Below are 23633 nucleotides of genomic sequence, written 5' to 3'. Positions count from 1 at the left end.
TTAATTACGTACTTACATTTTTAGACATAATGCTATTACATACTTCACAGACTACAGTATAGTGTAAATATAACTTTTTTAACCCCTGGGAAACCAAAAAATGTGTGTGACTCACTTCATTGTGATATTAACTTCATTAAAACATTTTCTTTATTGCCATATTTTCTTTATTGCAGTGGTCTGGAACCAAACCTGCAAGATCTCTAAGATATGCTCATAGTTCCTTATGCTTAGATCCAGTGTTTATACTCAGGCCTGCCTAGTTTCAAAAGCCCATGTTTTTCTTATTGCACAATGTCATAATAAGTTTCTGGACCATTGTGAGGCATTATATGGATGTAGCTGTCATCCAGACCAGCCACTGGAGCTCTAGGGTGGACTGTTAAAGGGTCTCCCCCAGCAGTGGCAGTTAGTGCTATGTGAGTGGGTGAGCTATCTGAGCATAATGCCTAGAAAGCAAAAAGTAGAAAGGGAAGTACAGAATCGTGGGGAAAGACACCATGGAGCAGCAGAAGAAACAGCGGCCAGTAGAAGACAGACTGGGGATCCAGTTAGAGAGCTGGGAGACCTGAGAGCCACAAAACCAAAAAAGAGAGAGATTCAAGAAAAGAAGGGCTGCCACTATTTGGAAATCTTGTTACAGTAGTCAGAACACTTTTGTATGTGAGTGAGAGAAACCTCAACTCAAACTAGCATGAGAAGGAAGGAAGGAAGGAAGGGAGAGAGAGAGAAAGAAAGAAAAAGAGATAGAGAGAAAGGAAGGAAGGAAGGAAGGAAGGAAGGAAGAAAGAAAGAAAGAAAGAGAAAGAAAGGAGAAAAGAAAAGAAGAAAAAAGAAAGAAAAGAGGAAGGGAGGGAGTGAGAGAGAGAGAAAGAAGGAAGGAAGGAGAGAGAGAGAGAAAGAAAGAGAGAGAAAGAGACAAAAGAAGGAAAGAAAGAGAGGGGGAGGGAGGAAGGGAGGGAGGAAGGGAGGAAGGAAGGGAGGGAGGAAGGAAAGGAGGGAGGGAGGGAGGGAGGGAGGGAGGGAGGGAAGGGAGAGAAGGGAAGGGAGAGAAGGGAGGGGAGGAAGGGGAGGAAGGGAGAATCTAGGGAGAAGGATCCTGAGGTAGCTCACAGATGCAAAGCAGAGTTTTAGGAATACAGGCAGATTAGGAGACCTCAGTCACTGAAAACCAACTTACCTCCCCCTCTTCTCCCACTCCCTTCCCTCTCCCCCTCCCCTCCCCCTTCCCCACTTCCTCCCCCTCTCCCTCTCCCTTTCCCTCTTTCCTTCTCCCTGCAGACAGACTCTCTCCAAGAAGCAGAGAATTTGGTCACCAGCAATCATAGATTCACACACTTCTAGCTCCATGAAACTGACAAGAGTGACCTCCCTGCTAACTCAAAGTAGAAAAAATTCCTGGAGAGTACATGTGCACAACGTGCAGGTTTGTTACATATGTATACATGTGCCATGTTGGTGTGCTGCACCCATTAACTCGTCATCTACATTAGGTATATCTCCTAATGCTTTCCCTCCCCACTCCCCCCGACCCCACAACAGGCCCTGGTGTGTGATGTTCCCCTTCCTGTGTCCAGGTGTTCTCATTGTTCAATTCCCACCTATGAGTGAGAATATGCGGTGTTTGGTTTTTTGTCCTTGCGATAGTTTGCTGAGAATGATGGTACCCTAGAACTTAAAGTATAATAAAACACATATATATATATTGTATATATATAAAAATATATATATATTTATATATAAATATTTATATATATATATAGTTTTGTTAATATTGTGAGGAGATATTTGGCCTTTATACAGGTAAAAGCTTGTGGAAGGATGAGAGGTATATGGGAGGTAGACAGTGAGGAACTGATACCTGAAGAGTTTGTATTGCAAAGAATGCAAAATTTAACTGACTAAACCACAAACAAATAAATAACCAGTATCAATTCATTTACAAAAAAGAAAAAATTCCTGGACAAAGACTCTGATTTCTCCAACTGTGGCCATTTCTACCATGAAGTCATCATGGCGGCTGGTGATGGAATACTCAGGCTGGACCAGTGCAGTTAAGGGGCAGAGCCTGTTCTCAAGAGAAAGGTGCAGGAGGAAGCACACCGGAAGAGGCAATGAGAGTTTCCACAAAAGTTACAGTTGAGGAAGGGCTGAGAAGTTTTTGTGTCAAGGAGCGAACTGCTGCAGGTGTCCCCTCTGCCGCCTTGCTTTCCACTACAGCCAGCTGGCCACCCACATCCCATATATCCACCTTCACCCCCTGCTGGGGGCAAATGTCTCAGAATCCAAATTCCACCCTGCTTTTGACTGTCCTGGTTACCCAGTCTCTCACCTGGATCCTCCAGTCATACAAAGATCTCTCAACAGCCCTCAAACCCCATCTCATAGTCTAATGAGTGTATGAGTCAGAGATATCCCCCAAGCTGCCCATAGTCTCTCCCCATTTCCCAAATTGTGCCCCAGACTTAGCTTGGAACTTTGAAACCTGTCCTATGCTCAGGCTTTGCATGTGCCCCTCATGTTTATTTACTGCCTGTTCCTGACCTGTGTCCTGTACATGCTCCCAATCAGCCCTGTTCTCTTTATCCCAGCGCAGGTTGACCTTGATCAGCAGCCTCCAGAGCTTGCCAGCCATCTGACTCTCAGCCGCTTTTCACCCTAGTTCACCTCCTCACCCTGTGTCTGGGCCCAGCATGACAATGGCCCCATTGCAGAGCTAGCTGTGAAGGTTTGCCAAGAAGAGATGAGGGCTCTCAGGCACGGGATTTTCTCAAGCACACGTAAACAATACCCCACCTAACTTCCCCAACCCCAGAGACCTGTCCAAATGAACCATAAAATCCAAACTCAGAAGAAACAACCCCAACAAGGCTAGACACCAGAAAGTTTTCCATTTGAGGTCAGCTTCCTTACCTCCTTCAAGTCTTTGCTTATCATCTTGTCAGTGGACTGGTGGAGCTATCCTGATCACCTGTTTAAATTAGCACTAATCTCACCCCCTCCCACCACCATTCCTGATCCTCCCCTTTCCTGCTCTATGTTTATATCAGCTTATGAAATACTACACAATGTATGTCATATTATGTTTTTTGTCATCTCTCTCCTCTTCTAACTCCTGCTAGAATCTGAGTTCCATAAGAGTAGGGGTAATTAGGATGACTGCTATCAAAAAAATGGAAAACAACAAATGTTGGTGAGTATGCGAAGAAATTGGAACCCCTATGTGTTGTTAGTAGAAATGTAAAATGGTACAACTACTGTGGAAAACAACATGGTGGTTCCTCAAAAAATTAAAAATAGAACTACCATATGATCTAGCAATTTTACTTCTGGGTATGTACCCAAAAGAAATAAAAGCAGGGTCTCTAAGAGATATTTGTACACCCATGTTCATAGCAACATTATTCACAATCGCTGGAAGATAGAAGCAACTTAACTGTTTATTGATAAATAAAATGTGGCATATACATACAATAGAATGTTAGCCTTAAAAAGGAAGGAAATTCTGATACATCCTAAAACATGGATGAACCTTGAAAACATTATGCTCAGTGAAACCAGACACAAAAGGACAAATTCTGTATAATTTCACACATATGAGGTACCTAGAGTAGTCTAATCCATAGAGATAAAAAGTAAAATGGTCATTTCCAGGGGCTGGGAGGAGGAGAAAATAGTTAAGTTGTTGTTTAATGGTTACAGAGTTTCAGTTTTGAAAGATGAAAAGAATTTTGGAGATTGGATGCCTAGCAATGTGAATGTACTTAATTAACACTATTGAACTGTGTGCTTAAGAATGGTTAATATGGTAAATTTTATGTTACACATATTTTACCACTATCGAAAATAATTTTTTTAAAAAATAGGTGTATTTATCTGTTCATTCACTGATGGATCACAAGTACCTAGAAGAATACCTGGAAAATAATAAGTATTCAATAAGTATTTGCTAAATAAATACATGCCAGAAACTTCAAGAGTCCTCATAGATACTGAGGAGATAGGACAAGACAGAAAGCACAGAGTTTGAAATTCTACCTCCAAACAAAGAGTGATCCATCTGGGGAGAGAGTAAATGAGTCTCTGAAAAGACTTTCAGAGATACCTCAATCCTGGCCCATTTTAGGCAGTATAGCTTTTTCTTGGTACAGCTGGGCAAAAAAGTGTTAAAAGTCTGAAAAGTGAAAAAGTAAAATGCAGTAACAAATTTTAAAATCACGGAAGAAAAAAGAATAAAACATTATACTGAATAAAACATTCAGTGATACTGATTTTAAAAAATACTAGCTTTCCCAGAATTAAGGAGAAAAAGACAATGACAAACATTATGATAAAGAAGATAATAGAAATGGAGGACAGAAAATGGCAAAATGCAACATAAAGATAACTTATTCATTTTCAAGAGATACCAGAACAGAACAGAAGCAATAAGAAAAAGAAGGGAATGCTTTCCCAGACTAGAGAAATGATCTGTAATAAGATTATAAGGATATCTACATTTCGGATATCTGTTTTCAAGCATCAATGAAGAGATTAATATCTAGACACAGTATGGAAAAGTTTGCAACTTAAGAATTTTAGACCCGGAAAACTCACCTTTTTTAGTGTAGAAGCAAAAACAAAACCATTTTCAGCAAAGACTTAGAAAATGTGCCCCTGGAACTGTGAAAGAATAAATTTATGTTGTTTTAATTGAAAAAAAAAAAAAAAAAGTGAAATTGATGCATACTAATTGTGGGCCGTATGGAAAACACAAAAAATGCAAAAATAAAAACAATCTGTAGTCTTAAAAAAAAAAAAAAAAAAAAAAAAAAAGAAAATGTGCCACCATGCATCTTTCTGGAAATTAAAAACCACTTGAACACTAACTAGTCAAGACACGATGTAGTTAACAACTCAACTTTGGGGAAATCAAGATATTAAAAGACAATGGCGAGTTCTGTAATCAGCCAAAAAGGTGATAATAAAGGTCTAAATAATAAATAATAAATAATAATAATAATAATAAATAAATAATAATAAATAAATAATAAATAAATAATATAAATATAATAAATATAATATATTTAAATATATAATAAATATAAATATAAATAAATAAAATAAATAATAAAGGTCTAAATAAAGGTCTAAGTAATGCTTGTAAATCTGTTTATAAAACAATGCAAATGTCAAAAATTATTCTTAAGAAAAGATTACCTAAGACACTAGATTGTGTTCATAAAACCCAAGAGGTTGAGGATAAGAGAATAAAAATATGCTCACACTGCATATTAAGGAGAAAAAACTGAAAAATTAATTTCATGTTTAGTTATAAACATTATACTAAACATGTTTAGTGATAAAAATTTATACTAAACATGTTTCATTATAAAAATTTAAAAAGCAACAGTTACAGAATGTTTTTGAAAATCGTAAATAAACCCACTACTCTGATTAAAATATATCTTCCAAAGTGGCATTTTTTGAAGTAAATGTAGTTCTCTAGTTTAAAACAATGCAAAGAAAAACTATGAGGCATAAAAGTTTACAACATGAAACAAAGCTAAGGAAATAATATCAAATAGTTTTAATAGTAAATGCCAATATGTAAAATTCCACTATTAAAAGAAAAAAATTCCCAAATTAAGTCAAAGACAAAATCCAACGATACAGTTTTCAAGGACACAAGTGAAGTATCTATGTTAAATACAAAAAGGGCAAATGTGTATTAAATAAATGCAAATTTTAAAAGCATAAGTACAACATTCATATCAGATAAAGTACCTTCAAAGGAAAAACATATTACACAAGACAAGAAAGATTGTTATATATTGATAAAGTCTAGGTTTCATAATGAAGATTCAACTGTCATATCTTAGCCTCTGTTCTCTCAGAAGAGCATGAGACAAAGACTTAAATACAAGGACACATGGAACATTAATTTCAAAAATTGACCATATCCTGCACAAAAGCAAGAGTCAGCAAATTTCAAAGGATTTACATCATGCAAAGTAAGGTCTCTGGCTACAGTGGAATTAAGCTTGAAATCAGGAACAAATAATAGCAAAAAAAAATTGCCATTTGTTTGGAAATTTTTTAAACTGAAATACACTTCAAACAACCCATCAGTCAAAGAACAAATCAGTAAGGAAATGAGAAAATATTTTTATGTGATTTATAATGACAACAAAACATATTAAAATTTGAGAGACATAACTAAAGTCATGCTTATATTAGAAAGAAAATACAAGCTGAAAATCAGTAAATAAAGCATTTAGTCTTAAAAATTTAGAAAAGGAATAGCAAATTGAGCCTGAAAAAAAATAAAAGGAAGCAAATGAGAAAGTTAAGAGCAAAAACTAATGAAACTGAAAAGTAGAATGCAACAGAGAGCCTCAAGGTAGAGAAAGTTTTCTTAAATCATACATAGAAATTACTAACCAAATAAGAAAAAAGTGTGATAAGTTGGACTTGATTATAATTAAGAATTGTACTCATCAAAAAATACCATTAAGATTACAAAAAGGAAAGTCAAGAGAAGTTGTTATATAAATAAATAAGAAAAAAGACAGTCAACTCAATAGAAGAATGAGCAGGAGACTTAACTAGGTACTTTCCAAAAGAGAAAATCCTAATCTCCCCCCCACCAAAAAAAAATGTAAAAAGATGATTGATCTTCACCTGGTGCAGTGGCTCACACCTGTAATCCTAGCACTTTGGGAGGCCAAGGCGGGCAGATCATGAGGTCAGGAGTTCAAAACCAGCCTGACCAACACAGTGAAACCCGGTCTCTATAAAAATACAAAAATTAGCCTGGCGTGGCAATCTACATTAGAAAATGGCCGAATAGGAACAGCTCCGGTCTACAGCTCCCAGCGTGAGCGACGCAGAAGACAGGTGATTTCTGCATTTCCATCTGAGGTACTGGGTTCCTCTCACTAGGGAGTGCCAGACAGTGGGCACAAGTCAGTGGGTGCCTGCACGTGCGCAAGCCGAGGAAGGGCGAGGCATTGCCTCACTCGGGAAGCGCAAAGGGTCAGGGAGTTCCCTTTCCTAGTCAAAGAAAGGGGTGACAGACAGCACCTGGAAAATCGGGTCACTCCCACCCAAATACTGCGCTTTTCCGATGGGCTTAAAAAACGGCACACCAGGAGATTAATATCCCGCACCTGGCTCAGAGGGTCCTACGCCCACGGAGTCTCGCTGATTGCTAGCACAGCAGTCTGAGATCAAACTGCAAGGCGGCAGCGAAGCTGGGGGAGGGGCGCCCGCCATTGCCCAGGCTTGCTTAGGTAAACAAAGCAGCTGGGAAGCTCGAACTGGCAGGAGCCCACCACAGCTCAAGGAGGCCTGCCTGCCTCTGTAGGCTCCACCTCTGCGGGCAGGGCACAGACAAACAAAAAGACAGCAGTAACGTCTGCAGACTTAAATGTCCCTGTCTGACAGCTTTGAAGAGAGCAGTGGTTCTCCCAGCACGCAGCTGGAGATCTGAGAATGGGCAGACTGCCTCCTCAAGTGGGTCCCTGACCCCTGACCCCCGAGCAGCCTAACTGGGAGGCACCCCCCAGCAGGGGCAGACTGACACCTCACACGGCCGGCCAGGTACTCCAACAGACCTGCAGCTGAGGGTCCTGTCTGTTAGAAGGAAAACTAACAAACAGAAAGGACATCCACACCAAAAACCCATCTGTACATCACCATCATCAAAGACCAAAAGTAGATAAAACCACAAAGATGGGGGAAAAACAGAGCAGAAAAACTGGAAACTCTAAAATGCAGAGCACCTCTCCTCCTCCAAAGGAACGCAGTTCCTCACCAGCAACGGATCAAAGCTGGACGGAGAATGACTTTGACGAGCTGAGAGAAGAAGGCTTCAGACGATCAAATTACTCAGAGCTATGGGAGGATATTCAAACCAAAGGCAAAGAAGTTGAAAACTTTGAAAAAAATTTAGAAGAATGTATAACTAGAATAACCAATACAGAGAAGTGCTTAAAGGAGCTGATGGAGCTGAAAACCAAGGCTCGAGAACTAGGTGAAGAATGCAGAAGCTTCAGGAGCCGATGCGATCAAATGGAAGAAAGGGTATCAGTGATGGAAGATGAAATGAATGAAATGAAGCGAGAAGGGAAGTTTAGAGAAAAAAGAATAAAAAGAAGTGAACAAAGCCTCCAAGAAATGTGGGACTATGTGCAAAGATCAAATCTACGTCTGATTGGTGTACCTGAAAGTGACGGGGAGAATGGAACCAAGTTGGAAAACACTTTGCAGGATATCATCCAGGAAAACTTCCCCAATCTAGCAAGGCAGGCCAACATTCAGATTCGGGAAATACAGAGAATGCCACAAAGATACTCCTCGAGAAGAGCAACTCCAAGACACATAATTGTCAGATTCACCAAAGTTGAAATGAAGGAAAAAATGTTAAGGGCAGCCAGAGAGAAAGGTCGGGTTACCCACAAAGGGAAGCCCATCAGACTAACAGCGGATCTCTCAGCAGAAACTCTACAAGCCAGAAGAGAGTGGGGGCCAATATTCAACATTCTTAAAGAAAAGAATTTTCAACCCAGAATTTCACATCCAGCCAAACTAAGCTTCATAAGTGAAGGAGAAATAAAATACTTACAGACAAGCAAATGCTGAGAGATTTTGTCACCACCAGGCCTGCCCTAAAAGGGCTCCTGAAGGAAGCACTAAACATGGAAAGGCACAACCAGTACCAGCCGCTGCAAAATCATGCCAAAATGTAAAGACCATCGAGACTAGGAAGAAACTGCATCAACTAACGAGCAAAATAACCAGCTAACATCATAATGACAGGATCAAATTCACACATAACAATATTAACTTTAAATGTAAAGGGACTAAATGCTCCAATTAAAAGACACAGACTGGCAAATTGGATAGAGTCAAGACCCATCAGTGTGCTGTATTCAGGAAACCCATCTCATGTGCAGAGACACACATAGGCTCAAAATAAAAGGATGGAGGAAGATCTACCAAGCAAATGGAAAACAAAAAAAGGCAGGGGTTGCAATCCTAGTCTCTGATAAAACAAACTTTAAACCAACAAAGATCAAAAGAGACAAAGAAGGCCATTACATAATGGTAAAGGGATCAATTCAACAAGAAGAGCTAACTATCCTAAATATTTATGCACCCAATACAGGAGCACCCAGATTCCTAAAGCAAGTCCTGACTCACCTACAAAGAGACTTAGACTCCCACACAATAATAATGGGAGACTTTAACACCCCACTGTCAACATTAGACAGATCAACGAGACAGAAAGTCAACAAGGGTACCCAGGAATTGAACTCAGCTCTGCACCAAGCAGACCTAATAGACATCTACAGAACTCTCCACCCCAAATCAACAGAATATACATTTTTTTCAGCACCACACCACACCTATTCCAAAATCGACCACATAGTTGGAAGTAAAGCTCTCCTCAGCAAATGTAAAAGAACAGAAATTATAACAAACTGTCTCTCAGACCATAGTGTAATCAAACTAGAACTCAGGATTAAGAAACTCACTCAAAACTGCTCAACTACATGGAAACTGAACAACCTGCTCCTGAATGACTACTGGGTACATAACGAAATGAAGGCAGAAATAAAGATGTTCTTTGAAACCAACGAGAACAAAGACACAATGTACTAGAATCTCTGGGACGCATTCAAAGCAGTGTGTAGAGGGAAATTTATAGCACTAAATGCCCACAAGAGAAAGCAGGAAAGATCCAAAATTGACACCCTAACATCACAATTAAAAGAACTAGAAAAGCAAGAGCAAACACATTCAAAAGCTAGCAGAAGGCAAGAAATAACTAAAATCAGAGCAGAACTGAAGGAAATAGAGACACAAAAAACCCTTCAAAAAATGAATGAATCCAGGAGCTGGTTTTTTGAAAGGATCAACAAAATTGAAAGACTGCTAGCAAGATTAATAAAGAAGAAAAGAGAGAAGAAGCAAATAGATGCAATAAAAAATGATAAAGGGGATATCACCACCGATCCCACAGAAATACAAACTACCATCAGAGAGTACTACAAACACCTCTATGCAAATAAACTAGAAAATCTAGAAGAAATGGATAAATTCCTCGACACATACACTCTCCCAAGACTAAACCAGGAAGAAGTTGACTCTCTGAATAGACCAATAACAGGATCTGAAATTGTGGCAATAATCAATAGCTTACCAACCAAAAAGAGTCCAGGACCAGATGGATTCACAGCCGAATTCTACCAGAGGTACAAGGAGGAACTGGTACCATTCCTTCTGAAACTATTCCAATCAATAGAAAAAGAGGGAATCCTCCCTAACTCATTTTATGAGGCCAGCATCATCCTGATACCAAAGCTGGGCAGAGACACAACCAAAAAAGAGAATTTTAGACCAATATCCTTGATGAACATTGATGCAAAAGTCCTCAATAAAATACTGGCAAACCGAATCCAGCAGCACATTAAAAAGCTTATCCACCATGATCAAGTGGGCTTCATCCCTGGGATGCAAGGCTGGTTCAATATACGCAAATCAATAAATGTAATCCAGCATATAAACAGAACCAAAGACAAAAACCACATGTTTATCTCAATAGATGCAGAAAAGGCCTTTGACAAAATTCAACAACCCCTCATGCTAAAAACTCTCAATAAATTAGGTATTGATGGGACGTATCTCAAAATAATAAGAGCTATCTATGACAAACCCACAGCCAATATCATACTGAATGGGCAAAAACTGGAAGCATTCCCTTTGAAAACTGGCACAACACAGGGATGCTCTCTCTCACCACTCCTATTCAACATAGTGTTGGAAGTTCTGGCCAGGGCAATTAGGCAGGAGAAAGAAATAAAGGGTATTCAATTAGGAAAAGAGGAAGTCAAATTGTCCCTGTTTGCAGATGACATGATTGTATATCTAGAAAACCCCGTTGTCTCAGCCCAAAATCTCCTTAAGCTGATAAGCAACTTCAGCAAAGTCTCAGGTTACAAAATCAATGTACAAAAATCACAAGCATTCTTATACACCAAAAACAGACAAACAGCCAAATCATGAGTGAACTCCCATTCACAATTGCTTCAAAGAGAATAAAATACCTAGGAATTCCACTTACAAGGGACGTGAAGGACCTCTTCAAGGAGAACTATAAACCACTGCTCAAGGAAATAAAAGAGGATACAAACAAATGGAAGAACATTCCATGCTCATGGGTAAGAAGAATCAATATCGCAAAAATGGCCATACTTCCCAAGGTAATTTACAGATTCAATGCCATCCCCATCAAGCTACCAATGACTTTCTTCACAGAATTGGAAAAAACTACTTCAAAGTTCATATGGAACCAAAAAAGAGCCCGCATCGCCAAGTCAATTCTAAGCCAAAAGAACAAAGCTGGAGGCATCACACTACCTGACTTCAAACTATACTACAAGGCTACAGTAACCAAAGCAGCATGGTACTGGTACCAAAACAGAGATATAGATCAATGGAACAGTACAGAGCCCTCAGAAATAACGCCGCATATCTACAACTATCTAATCTTTGACAAACCTGAGAAAAACAAGCAATGGGGAAAGGATTCCCTATTTAATAAATGGTGCTGGGAAAACTGGCTAGCCATATGTAGAAAGCTGAAACGGGATCGCTTCCTTACACCTGATACAAAAATCAATTCAAGATGGATTAAAGACTTAAATGTTAGACCTAAAACCATAAAAACCCTAGAAGAAAACCTAGGCATTACCATTCAGGCCATAGGCATGGGCAAGGACTTCATGTCTAAAACACCAAAAGCAATGGCAACAAAAGCCAGAATTGACAAATGAGATCTAATGAAACTAAAGAGCTTCTGCACAGCAAAGGAAACTACCATCAGAGTGAACAGGCAACCTACACAATGGGAGAAAATTTTCACAACCTACTCATCTGACAAAGGGCTAATATCCAGAATCTACAATGAACTCAAACAAATTTACAAGAAAAAAACAAACAACCCCATCAAAAAGTGGGTGAAGGACATGAACAGACACTTCTCAAAAGACATTTATGCAGCCAAAAAACACATGAAAAAATGCTCATCATCACTGGCCATCAGAGAAATGCAAATCAAAACCACAATGAGATACCATCTCATACCAGTTAGAATGGCAGTCATTAAAAAGTCAGGAAACAACAGGTGCTGGAGAGGATGTGGAGAAATAGGAACACTTTTACACTGTTGGTGGGACTGTAAACTAGTTCAACTATTGTGGAAGTCAGTGTGGCGATTCCTCAGGGATCTTGAACTAGAAATTCCATTTGACCCAGCCATCCCATTACTGGGTATATACCCAAAGGACTATAAATCATGCTGCTATAAAGACACATGCACACGTATGTTTATTGTGGCACTATTCACAATAGCAAGGTCTTGGAACCAACCCAAATGTCCAAGAATGATAGACTGGATTAAGAAAATGTGGCACATATACACCATGGAATACTATGCAGCCATAAAAAAGGATGAGTTCATGTCCTTTGTAGGGACATGGATGAAATTGGAAATCATCATTCTCAGTAAACTATCGCAAGAACAAAAAACCAAACACCGCATATTCTCACTCATAGGTGGGAATTGAACAATGAGAACACATGGACACAGGAAGGGGATCATCACACTCTGGGGACTGTTGTGGGGTGGGGGGAGGGGGGAGGGATGGCATTGGGAGATATACCTAATGCTAGATGACGAGTTAGTGGGTGCAGTGCACCAGCATGGCACATGTATACATATGTAACTAACCTGCACATTGCGCACATGTACCCTAAAACCTAAAGTATAATAATAATAAATTTAAAAAAAAAATTAGCCAGGCGTGATGACACATGCCTGTAGTCCAAGCTACTCGGGAGGCTGAGGAAGAATTGCTTGAACCCGGGAGGTGGAGGTTGCAGTGAGCCGAGACTGCGCCACTGCATCCCAGCCTGGGTGACAGAGCAAGACTCCATCTCAAAAAAAAAAAAAAAAAAAAAATTGATCTTATTAGTCATCAAAGATATACAAATCCAAACAACAAGATGCCACTATACAGCCACCAGCATGGCTAAAAATAAAAAGTCTGACCATGCCAAAGTGTTGGCAAGGATGGATGCAGTGGAAGCTCTCCTACAATGTTGGTGAAAGTGCACATGGATACAGCTACTTTGAAACAGCTTGTACTACACCACTGAAGTCAAACACACACAAAGCCTCTTACCCAGTAACTTCACCCCTAGTAATGTATGCTCACATGCATCAAGAAACATAAAAGAATGCTTGTAACAGCATTATTTATAAGCATAAAAAACTGAAAACAAGCCATTCAACCCCATTTCACCATTTATTCATTATCAACTCATTAATCCCAAAGCTGAAGAGACCCATTAACAAAACAACCCATTAGTACTCAAATGAACAAATAAATGGTGGTATATGCGTGTAAAAGAATAAAAAAATAAATTGCAGTATATTCATATAACGAAATAGACAGCAATTAAAACGAGTGAACTATGTCATAAATCTCACAAAGATAATGTGAAACCAAATAAGCCAGAAAGACAAAAATAAACTATATTAATCCATTTCCATAAGTTCAAAAAGCAGACAAAACTAAACTGTAGTGTTTAGGTACACATATGTAGCTGGCAAAATTAAAAGGAAAAGCAAGCAAGTAATTAACATAAAAATTAAGATAGTAGTTACTTTGAGGGGAGAGAGAAGCAACAACCAAATAGAGGCATAAAGGCCATTTCTTGGAAGGCTAGCAATGATCTGCTTCTGCACCTGGGTAGTAAATACTAAAGTGCCTCTTTGTGACCAGTCCTCAAACTATGAAGACAAAAATTAAAAATAAAAATAAATTTTAAAAAAATTTCCTATGGTATGTGACCAAATCTCTACTCAAGGACAAATTTACTTAATTCCATGTTTTACTATTAAACAAAAAGGAATATAAAATATTTGCTAAACTTAAAACTCAAATCTTACCTATAAAATATTAGAGAAACCATGCAATAATTTATTCAGCATGTATCTATTAAATGCCTACTCTATGTTTGACACATATAAATTAACAAAAATACAAACAAAAAGTAATGATTTAGAAAACTGAAAAACACACAATACATACACATATACACATCCTTCTGGTAAGTTTTTCACCATCAACAGAAAGTAACCTGTTGATTAATTGGGGATACAGTTTGCATTCTGAATTACAGTAACACAATTCATATTATATGGCAGATATTAAAATCTCACCCCTCACTGTAGCCATGCCCTTTGCAATGTGACTTTTTAAGTCCTGTCATGAAGAGATTGAGTCTATTTTGACTTAATTCTGGCCAATAGAATATGGCAGATATGACCTTGTACAGGTCCAAGCCTAGGTCTCAAGAAACCTTACTTCCTCTCCCTCTCTCTTAGAACCCTGCCATCATCATGTGAGCAAAGCCAGGCTAGCCTTCTAGAAAATGAGAGACCATGTGAAGTAGAGATAAGCCACTGAGTTGAGGCCACTCCTTGTTCAACCAGCCCTGAGCTGGCCTGGCAGCTGACTGCCCAGCCAAAACCAGAAGAATCTCCCAGCTGAACCCAGCCCCAGTCGCCAAACCACAAAATCATGTTGATTTTTTTAAGGAACTACATTCTGAAGTGGTTTGTTATGCAGTAAAAGCTAACCGTTATGGGGACCATCAACGGTTCAAAATTAGACAAGCAATTGACTGAAAATAAGAAGACCCAGCAGTCTGCTGTGGGTGCTCGAGTATTATCATAGGAATGTGTACTTTCATTTATCCTCACATTCTATGGTTCTTTTTTACTGTAGACTTTTATAAATTGTGCTGCAAGCAAAAGTGTAAGGTTAAGTTCAAAGTTGACTCAAGGAGAATGGGAGGTTCCTGCATGTGAGAATATAAGGACAAGTAAGGAGACATTTGAGTTTGTTTCTGTCAGTATTGATAAATCAATTTTTTCATTTTTCATTTGCAGTGACAAAATATACCTGCAGAAATAAAAATAAATAAACCTTTATTATTGACATTTCTGTAGAAAAAATAATTTATTGTAGATCTGAAACTGCCTAACTCCTAATCTTCTTTTGTCATATTGAAACAATTTTTTCATAATATAATCTTTCAAATGCAGTGCTTCTAACAGTATAATTGTTTTATACTAGAAAATACCGTAGAAAGAAACTGGGTAACATATATGAGCTTTTTCACATTAAGTAGTGAGTTTCTTTTTACTCATAAGAAAGAATTAGGGATAATTCCCTGCTAATCAATTTGAAATCCTCAGTAAAGTAAATTTGGGTAATTTATATATTCCTAAAGAAGAGTTGAGAAGTTGGACGACTCCAGCAAACCATTAATTGTGTAAGAAATATTTTTTAAAAGAGAGAGGACCTATATTCTCAGGATTAGAAGGACCAAAAACCAAATTTAAACTTATCTTGGGAATTTATTAGAAGGATAATGGGGCAACTCACATAACTATAGGAATGAGATCCCCTCCCCAGAGCTGCGTGTCAAGGGCAGCTGCAGCCAGACACTCATGCCATCTGCACTCTCTCCACTGGGCACAGTTTTCTGTATTAGATTCATTCGGTCCTTCACATGGCAAGGATCTAGTTGAGCTGTAATTCCTGACTTCTAGTCCCATGGCTCCCACAATCAAAAGGGGGCTTCTTTAGTTCCCTTACTTCCAAATCAAAAAATCCTTGAAAAGACTCAGTCATCTACAGCCAAGGGAGCAGACTCCCATAGAACATACACAACTACTGGGAGTTGCAAAATAACTAATGAAATATTATCATATGTAATTTAAATTAAAAAGGTGAACAAACAAGAGATATTTCTATTCTGAGTTAGGCTGCTCGTTGTTATCTTAACATCATCCTAGAAGTGCTGGAAATATAAGGAAAAAGAGAAAGAAAAGGGAGAGAAGAAGAGAGAGAAAAATGAAAAAATAAAGAATGTTGAAAAATACTCAAAATTATAGTTATTGTAAATGATGCCAGTTTCTACTTAGAAAACACAAGTATCAACTCTAAAGTATTAGAACTAATAAAACAGTTCATTAAATTTGGTGGTTACAAAATACATATTAAAAATGAGTACCTTCCTATATACATGCCATAATCTGTAAAAAAAAAAAAAAAGTGGAGGAAATTCTACTCATAGCTGTAATAAAAATATAAAATCTCCAAGAATGAATTTAATTATCAACAAGTAAAAATTTTATGAAGAACACATCCAAACCTTACCGAGGCCATAGAATATGGCCCCTTCCCTCCATAGAAGAGAAAGTGACAAAATGCTCCTGAGGGCAAGACTTAAATATATAAAAATATAAATTATGCCAAATCAATTATAAATTTAAAGCAATTGATAAAATTGTAAGAACAACTCTGAAGTTTAGGGAATAAACATCTGAGAGAAGCCAAAAAAGTTTAGAAAAAGAGGAAATATTGACTGGAAGAATTAGAGACAGGGTAAATTGTCAAAAAGTAAAACCTTATACACAGTTTCAATTATAAAGCCACTTGGGTACTGTACAAGATTAGACAGATCAATGAACACAATAAAAAGCCTTAGACATAAATATTTAGTACGTAATAATGACAGCACTTTAAATCAATAGGAAAACACTACATTAATAAGGATTGCTCAAATTATTTAACTACTTGAAAAGGAAAAATCCCAAGAATACTATCTTGTACTATTCATGTACCCAAATAAATCCCAGACGTATTAAAGATTTTTAAATACAGGAAATGAAACTACTAAAGTGTCAAATATGTAGTGTTTTTCAGTTGGCCTTTGAATAACACAAGTTTGAACTGCACAGGTCAACTTTCACGCGAATGTTTTTCAACCAAACGTGGATTGAAAACACAGTATTTGAGGGATGAGAAACCCAGGTATACTTTTGAAGCAAACTGAATATGGTCTGAGAAGGACTCTGTGCGTCTCTATTTGAGTCCTTGTGGATGAACTGTAGCCTGGCTTAATGGTCAGACAAGATTGAGACCCTAACTTAGGAGCATGCGCCTGTAACCATAACTGAGTCTTGACCAATCCCAGCAGCCGTGCTTCAACCGCTCAGAGGGCTAAGTGTTCAAACTGTATTCAAATGAGGCAAACGCCAACCTGGAACCAATCCAGCTGTTTCTGTACCTCTCTGCCGATGTCAGTACGTCATTTCCTTTTCTGTTCTATAAATTTTCTTCCACCATGTAGCTGCACTGGAGTCTCTGTGAATCTGCTGTGATTCTGGGGGCTGCTGATTCACAAATCATTCATTGCTCAATTAAATGCCTTTAAATTTAATTCAACTAAAGTTTCTCTTTTATCAATACAAAGGGCTGACTTTTGCATATTTTGGTATCCTGGAAGGTCAGACACCAATCCCCTGCATGTATCAAGGGACAACACACACACACATATGTGTGTGTGTGTGTCATATATATGTTATGTATATAAACACATATATGTTACATATACACACACATATACACACGTATATATACACACACATATACACATCTATATGCGTAAATTAAAAACATCTATATGTATATATATGTGTGTGTATATATACACATATGTGTCTGTGTGTGTATGTGTATATATATAGATATATATATAGAGAGAGAGAGAGAGAAATGTATATGTTTGAGTCCTAAGCAAATAACCAAAGTAAGGAAAACCATCAGTAAAAACTAGATTGATTTTGCTATATAAAAATGTAATATTTTGGCCAGTCAAGGTGGCTCACACCTGTAATCCCAGCACTTTGGGAGGCCAAGGCAGGCAGATCACTTGAGGCCAGGAGTTCATGACCAGCCCAGCCAACATGGTGAAACCCCATCTCTACTAAAAATAAAAAAAATTAGCCCGGTGTGGTGGCATATGCCTGTAATCCCAGCTACTCGGGAGGCTGAGGCAGGAGAATCACTTGAACCCAGGAGGCAGAGGCTGCAGTGAGCTGAGATCACACAACTGCAGTCCAGCTTGGGTGACAAGAGTGAAACTCCATCTCAAAATATATATATATATAAAATATATATAACACATTATTATATACAATATTTCAATATGTCAAGAAACACAATGAAGAAAATTGGAAGGCAAATGACAAATGAGAAAATACTTGAAATAACTGCAATGTACTTACCGGAAAAAGGGTTAATATTCTTAAATTATAAAGACCTCTTGCAAATTAGTAAGAAAGGAATAGGCAGTGGCAAATTGAACAGAGTATATAAATAAAGAAATCATAAAAAAAGACCAAAAATATATGGAAAAATGTTTACCCTTACTACTAAACAAACCAGTGAAAATTAAAACAACAATGTGATGCCATTTCTCATTCAGTGAATTGACCAAAAACATTTAAAGTCCAGTCCTATGCACAATGTCAGGATATGGGAATTCTCAAGATTCATGAGGGTGCAACTTAATAGTACTTTCCAGAAGGCAGCTGAGCAATGCATGTTAGATTTTAAAATCTTTGTACCCTATTTTTTCTACTTTTATAAAATATATAAAATTTTTCATTAAAAATGAGTTTTAAAATTCATATGCTTTTAGCTAGTCATTTTACCTGGAAGAATTTATCTAAAGAAAGTAATAAAGAATGTGCATAAAGATTTATGAAGATATTATGGGTGGCGATGGTGATGGTGAAGATAATAGCGATTTGAGATGCTTTTGCTTCAAATGCAAAGAATGTCTTTGACTTCTTATATCTGCATCATCTGTATCCCCCAAATGGCTAAATAAAAAAAAGAAAAATCCTGCCCATTAGGCAGAGACCCCAAAAGCTTCCAACACTAATATTATCCCAAGATCCATTTATATAATAAAACCAGTATTTTATATATTCATCATCCTTGAATATCTTAGAAATCTCTCCTAAAATTTAGTATCATAGAGAAATGACAATTGGTACCTTTTCTATTTCTTTGAGATAATAGTAATTACCTAGTAAAGTCCTCCTTGGCCTCCATCCTTTCTCAAAAGCCTGTGTCTTGACCTTTCATAGCTCAGGGGTAGTGGGCTGGGGAAAGCGGAAATCATGTGGGATAGGACCTTCTTATTAATGTCAGGTTAGAGCCAAGTCCCAGGCTCTGTGGTTCTAGTTTGACCTATCGAGACCCCTAAACCGCTGAAGTTCCCCTTATTTACATTTACTCAGATCTATTAAAAAAAGACTTGAGATTAACTAAGAGCCCTGAGTTCATAAGTTGATACACAATAACAAATGCTTATTTAAAATGGCAAATGAGGCCTTTGAAACAGAATGAAAGCTCACATAACAATCAAATAAAACGTGGTGAATTGTGACAGATTGGGCACCATTGTTCTTGGCTAAGTGGAAATTTAGAAGTGTTAAATATCATTAGAAGGCTTTGTTTTTTTCTAGGAAAGGGTAGAAATTGTTAGAAACTCTATATTGTCTGAAAATCCTTTCTGGGAGAAACCCTGTTCCAAGAGAACCATCTATGTCTCTTTCTGGGCTCTCTCCACCTTGGCTCATGTCTGGGAGCTTGGATAGATAGTTCTGGGGTGGTCTTTATAAAATCAAGCCAGCTTCTGTGTAGATGAGTGCAGAGAGCAAAGCTTCTTAATGTTTATTAGAGTGGGTTCTAAAGCCACTCTGAACCTTTACACCAGCCGACTGCCTCCAATACAAGCAGCCTGATTGTATGAGATTGATAAAATTAAATGCTTTCTGGCCTTCTCCAAAGGCTGAGGAAAAATATAGGTTTTGAGCAGCCCTTGGAGGGGTGCCATACCAGGGTCATCTTGGATTTCTCCCAAGAATGACTGGGAGGAAACAGCAGGGATGGGATTCCCAACAGAAGAGATAGAATACCAGATGGCCAGACAGAAGGAAGATAGATTTGGTCAAGGAGAGTTAAGACTTAGCTTTGAACAGCTGCCAGTCACAGAGAGTAGTAACACCAGCTCATGACAGTACCCGCCAAGTACAGCCTTTCCTGACCATACGTCTCCTCTCTCCTCAATCCCAGCTGTGGAGAAACCAGAAGTAACTATTGGTGGGATGGGGAGGGGAGGAAGGAAAGAAGCCAACGCAGATGGAAGAAGAGAGAAGCTTTAACTTCTCCCCTTCCTGCAACTAGGATGCTGTATGTGACCCAGCATTGGCCAAGCAGATGCTCCTACCTGGGATGCTGAACCCTAAGGAAGTGAAGCAAAGATGCATTTACAATTGAGAATGCATTCACAGCAACAGTAACCAGTAGCATCATCCTAACCAGAATGCCCCTGTGGTCCCTGCTGCCCAGCTTCCTGCCTGATCCTCAGCCTTCCCAGTTCTATAAGCCATACCCAATATCCCACCAATGAATTCCTTTTCCACTTAAGTGAGCTGGGACTGTTTCCTCTTGCTTGCAACTGAAACCACCTCTTTCATACCCAACCATGCTATTTTTATCTCTTTTTGACTCTTACCTCTCAGATGCCACTGTTTTCCTATGGAGGCAGAGCAACTTGAGACTGTAACAGCCAGGGTCCTGGCATGAAGCACAGACACACTCATACTGGGATCCCATGAACAGGGCTTAATAAAAGAACCATTTGCAAAGGTGGGGGCAGGTTATAGGGAAGCTTTCAGGGACAGTGCAGTACCCCGGGATTAGTAACAATGTGGTCGTTATCTTTTCTAGGCTCAAAATGAAGAGGAGAGAGAACAGATACCAGAACTGGAAGGAGAGAATTTTATAAAAGGAGCCACCTTGAGGGGAACATTTACCTTCCACTGAAAGGCACAGCCAGCCTGAGGCAATTCCTTCAGAGGAATAGATACCCTGAGCATACCCTCCTCGCTCCAAACCTCTGATGTCCTGCCAAGGGTCTCTGTTGACTGGACCCGCCTAGCTGAAGCTAGAGGGCACAGGAACCTGCTCATGCAATCGATCAGAGTCAGCCTCCTGGGAAGAGAGCAGAGCAGAGCAGAGGCAGCAAAGAGTAGCTCTGGGTGGTGAAGAGGCACTTGAAACGCACTTGACACAACCACTTAAGGCAAAAAGAACTGCAGGTGATCCTCACATGCCCATGGGGATATTTACCTAACCTGGCTTCTAGCATCCCAGTCCTATCCCAGACAACTCCAGGTTAGAACTCCGCCAAGACAAAAGAATTTACTTACAAGGCATTGGGGTTCTCTGCCTTTGCTTCCTTTATCTGTCCCAGGACTGCTTTGCAAGAGCACCTACTTCTGCATCGTCATCTCCATTACTTCCTTCAGTCTTTCCCACCATTCACAGTTCCATTCCTTCTTCTATAGCATGAAGATGCCTGCACACACAGCTGAAACATTTTCAGTTGAGGACAAATCTAAAAGTTTTATTTCTGCCAAAAAGCCAGGGGATATAAAACCACAGTGAGACATGGAGGCAGCCAAGAGTCATAAACCTCAGATCACAGGGCACTCAGATCCAAGCAACAAAGCGGAGAAACAAGCCATGTAAGCCATTTGTCATTCTGCAGGCAATTGTCTGTAGGCATTTTTCTGAGAATATGAGAGGGAAACAAGATTCCCTTGAAAACATAATTCAGAAAAAGTCCGTACTTGACAATATGAAGACCGTAAGCAATTGCAGATGGAGAGACTGAGAATTCTTTGAAACTGCAGAAGTATAAAAGCCTTTGATACAGAGAAACAACCCGTATAACATAGACCATCATGAGATGCAGAAGCAGATTGGGGAAAAACACTGACCTACGATTCATCTATTCAACTTTCTACAAATATTTACTGAGCCTTGTGGGCACTGGACTAGGATTATAAAAGAAGGCCAAAAGAGCTAAAACAGAATGCTTTCCCTTAGCTATATCTAATTAAGTCTTTTTATCTTTTCCCTAGGGAAAAAGGGTTGGAAAAACAACAATAGCTACCATTTCCTGGGCATTTACAATGTATCTGATATTGTCCTAAGCATTTCCCGTTTACATCTCTCTGCAGCTCTAATAGATAGGCAAGTACTATTCTTATCCCCATTTTACATATAGGGCATGCAAGGCAAGTAACTAGCAATGAGTCACACCAAAGGAGATGGTGCACAGAAATAATAACAGAACTAGGACCATAAGGTGTAGTATTTCACTGGATGTATAATGCTTTACACAATAAGAGGTGTGTATGGGAGAGGATGGGGACATAGCAGAGGGAAGGAGAAATGCATGCTACCTAGCTACCTACAGATGCTTTATCAAAGGGTTCAACTAAACTTTCAGTCTAATCGATTCCCCCTTCCATGGTTATTTTCTGCATTAACTGGTCTTCTGTGCACTGACAATGTTTTGTCAGAGAATATTGATGCTTGGACATTTAAATCAATTAATGCATCCATTTCAATTGCTCATCTGTCAAGAACACCAAGTTTTCTTTCTAAATTAAGGATAGAAGGACTGTGAGGGCAGAAAGAAGCATGTATTTGGAGAAGTATTTATAGTTATATAAAAAAGAGAAGTGTTTATACTTTGTCAAGATAAAAAGACTGATTATCATTTTTTACCTAAACAGACAATCAGGGGAGTTCAGTAGGGGCTCTGGATGCAGGCTGGCTGGGTCTACCTCCCAGCTCCAGCTCTTTCCAGCTATGTGGCTTTGAGAAGAGTCCTTAACCTTTCTGAACCTCATAGAGATGATAATAACATGTTTTAAGAGCTCAGCTGTTTGGTATTCAACCACCATTGCCAATTCTCTAAGACACGTTGACCAAACCCATGGCACTAGAATGTTCAGGGCTAAGAAGCCACTCTCTGACACACCCATTCGCTTCAGCTTCTAAAAGCTGAATTGTTTAATCTTGCATTGGTTCCAAGCGTGCTAACACCATTTATACTTGTTACTATAATCACAGATTTAATTAAATATTATATATAAGAATCAATGCATCTATGAAAACTGTGTTTGAATACTGTGCACAAGGCAAATAACTTTTTTAAAAATTCTACAGAATTTGGAGTTTGGGAAAAACAAAATTCTAGAAGGATTCCTGCCCTCAGATTTCTTCACAGGTTGAATTCTTGCCCACTTCAAAGCAAATTAAGTTAGGGATCATCAATGATATGTAAACTTCAGCAGGAAGGAAACCTGGGTACACAAGGAAAATACCTGGACCCCCACATCAAAAGACTCATGAATGCATGTACACTTACATGCTTAAGTTAAAATTAAATGCTTAAAGTGTATATAATTTGTGTGATTTCTTGCCTTAATTGATTTTTCTCAGTTATCTAGCCAAATACCCATTCTAGATAAGCAGATTTTTATACCTACCTCAAAGGGATATGGTGAGAATTAAACAGGAAAAGCCAGCCAGGCGTGGTGGCACAAGCCTATAATCCCAGCTACTTGGGAGGCTGAGGCGGAAGGATCACTTGAGCCCAGAAGTTTGAGGATGCAGTGAGCTGTGATTATGCCACTGCACTCCAGCCTGAATGACAGAGTGAAACCTGTCTCTAAAGAAAGTAATTTTTTAAAATTCCAAGGGCCAATGCTGGCACATAGTAAGCCCTCTTTAAACAAAAGCAGATCCAAGGCTCACAAAGCACACAATAAATGTTAGCTATTTAGTAGG

At 38.7% G+C, this 23633-nt stretch overlaps 1 long non-coding RNA gene across 2 annotated transcripts; it reads left to right on the top strand.

Annotated features, from left to right (window-relative positions):
• Positions 1 to 361: 361 nt before the first annotated feature.
• Positions 362 to 23237, top strand: LOC129052239 (uncharacterized). 2 transcript variants are annotated; one of them, XR_008517185.1, is made up of 5 exons: positions 362 to 663; positions 1282 to 1426; positions 2597 to 3193; positions 20058 to 20633; positions 20715 to 23237. It is a non-coding gene; the product is annotated as an uncharacterized LOC129052239 (long non-coding RNA). The 2 variants fall into 2 exon arrangements; XR_008517184.1 differs by having other exon boundaries at positions 2592 to 3193.
• Positions 23238 to 23633: the final 396 nt, after the last annotated feature.

Source organism: Pongo abelii, chromosome 21 (assembly GCF_028885655.2).
Source record: "Pongo abelii isolate AG06213 chromosome 21, NHGRI_mPonAbe1-v2.0_pri, whole genome shotgun sequence".
Taxonomy (NCBI): domain Eukaryota; kingdom Metazoa; phylum Chordata; class Mammalia; order Primates; family Hominidae; genus Pongo; species Pongo abelii.
The sequence above is the reverse complement of the archived record's forward strand: the minus strand, read 5'-3'. Positions and strand labels throughout refer to the sequence as shown.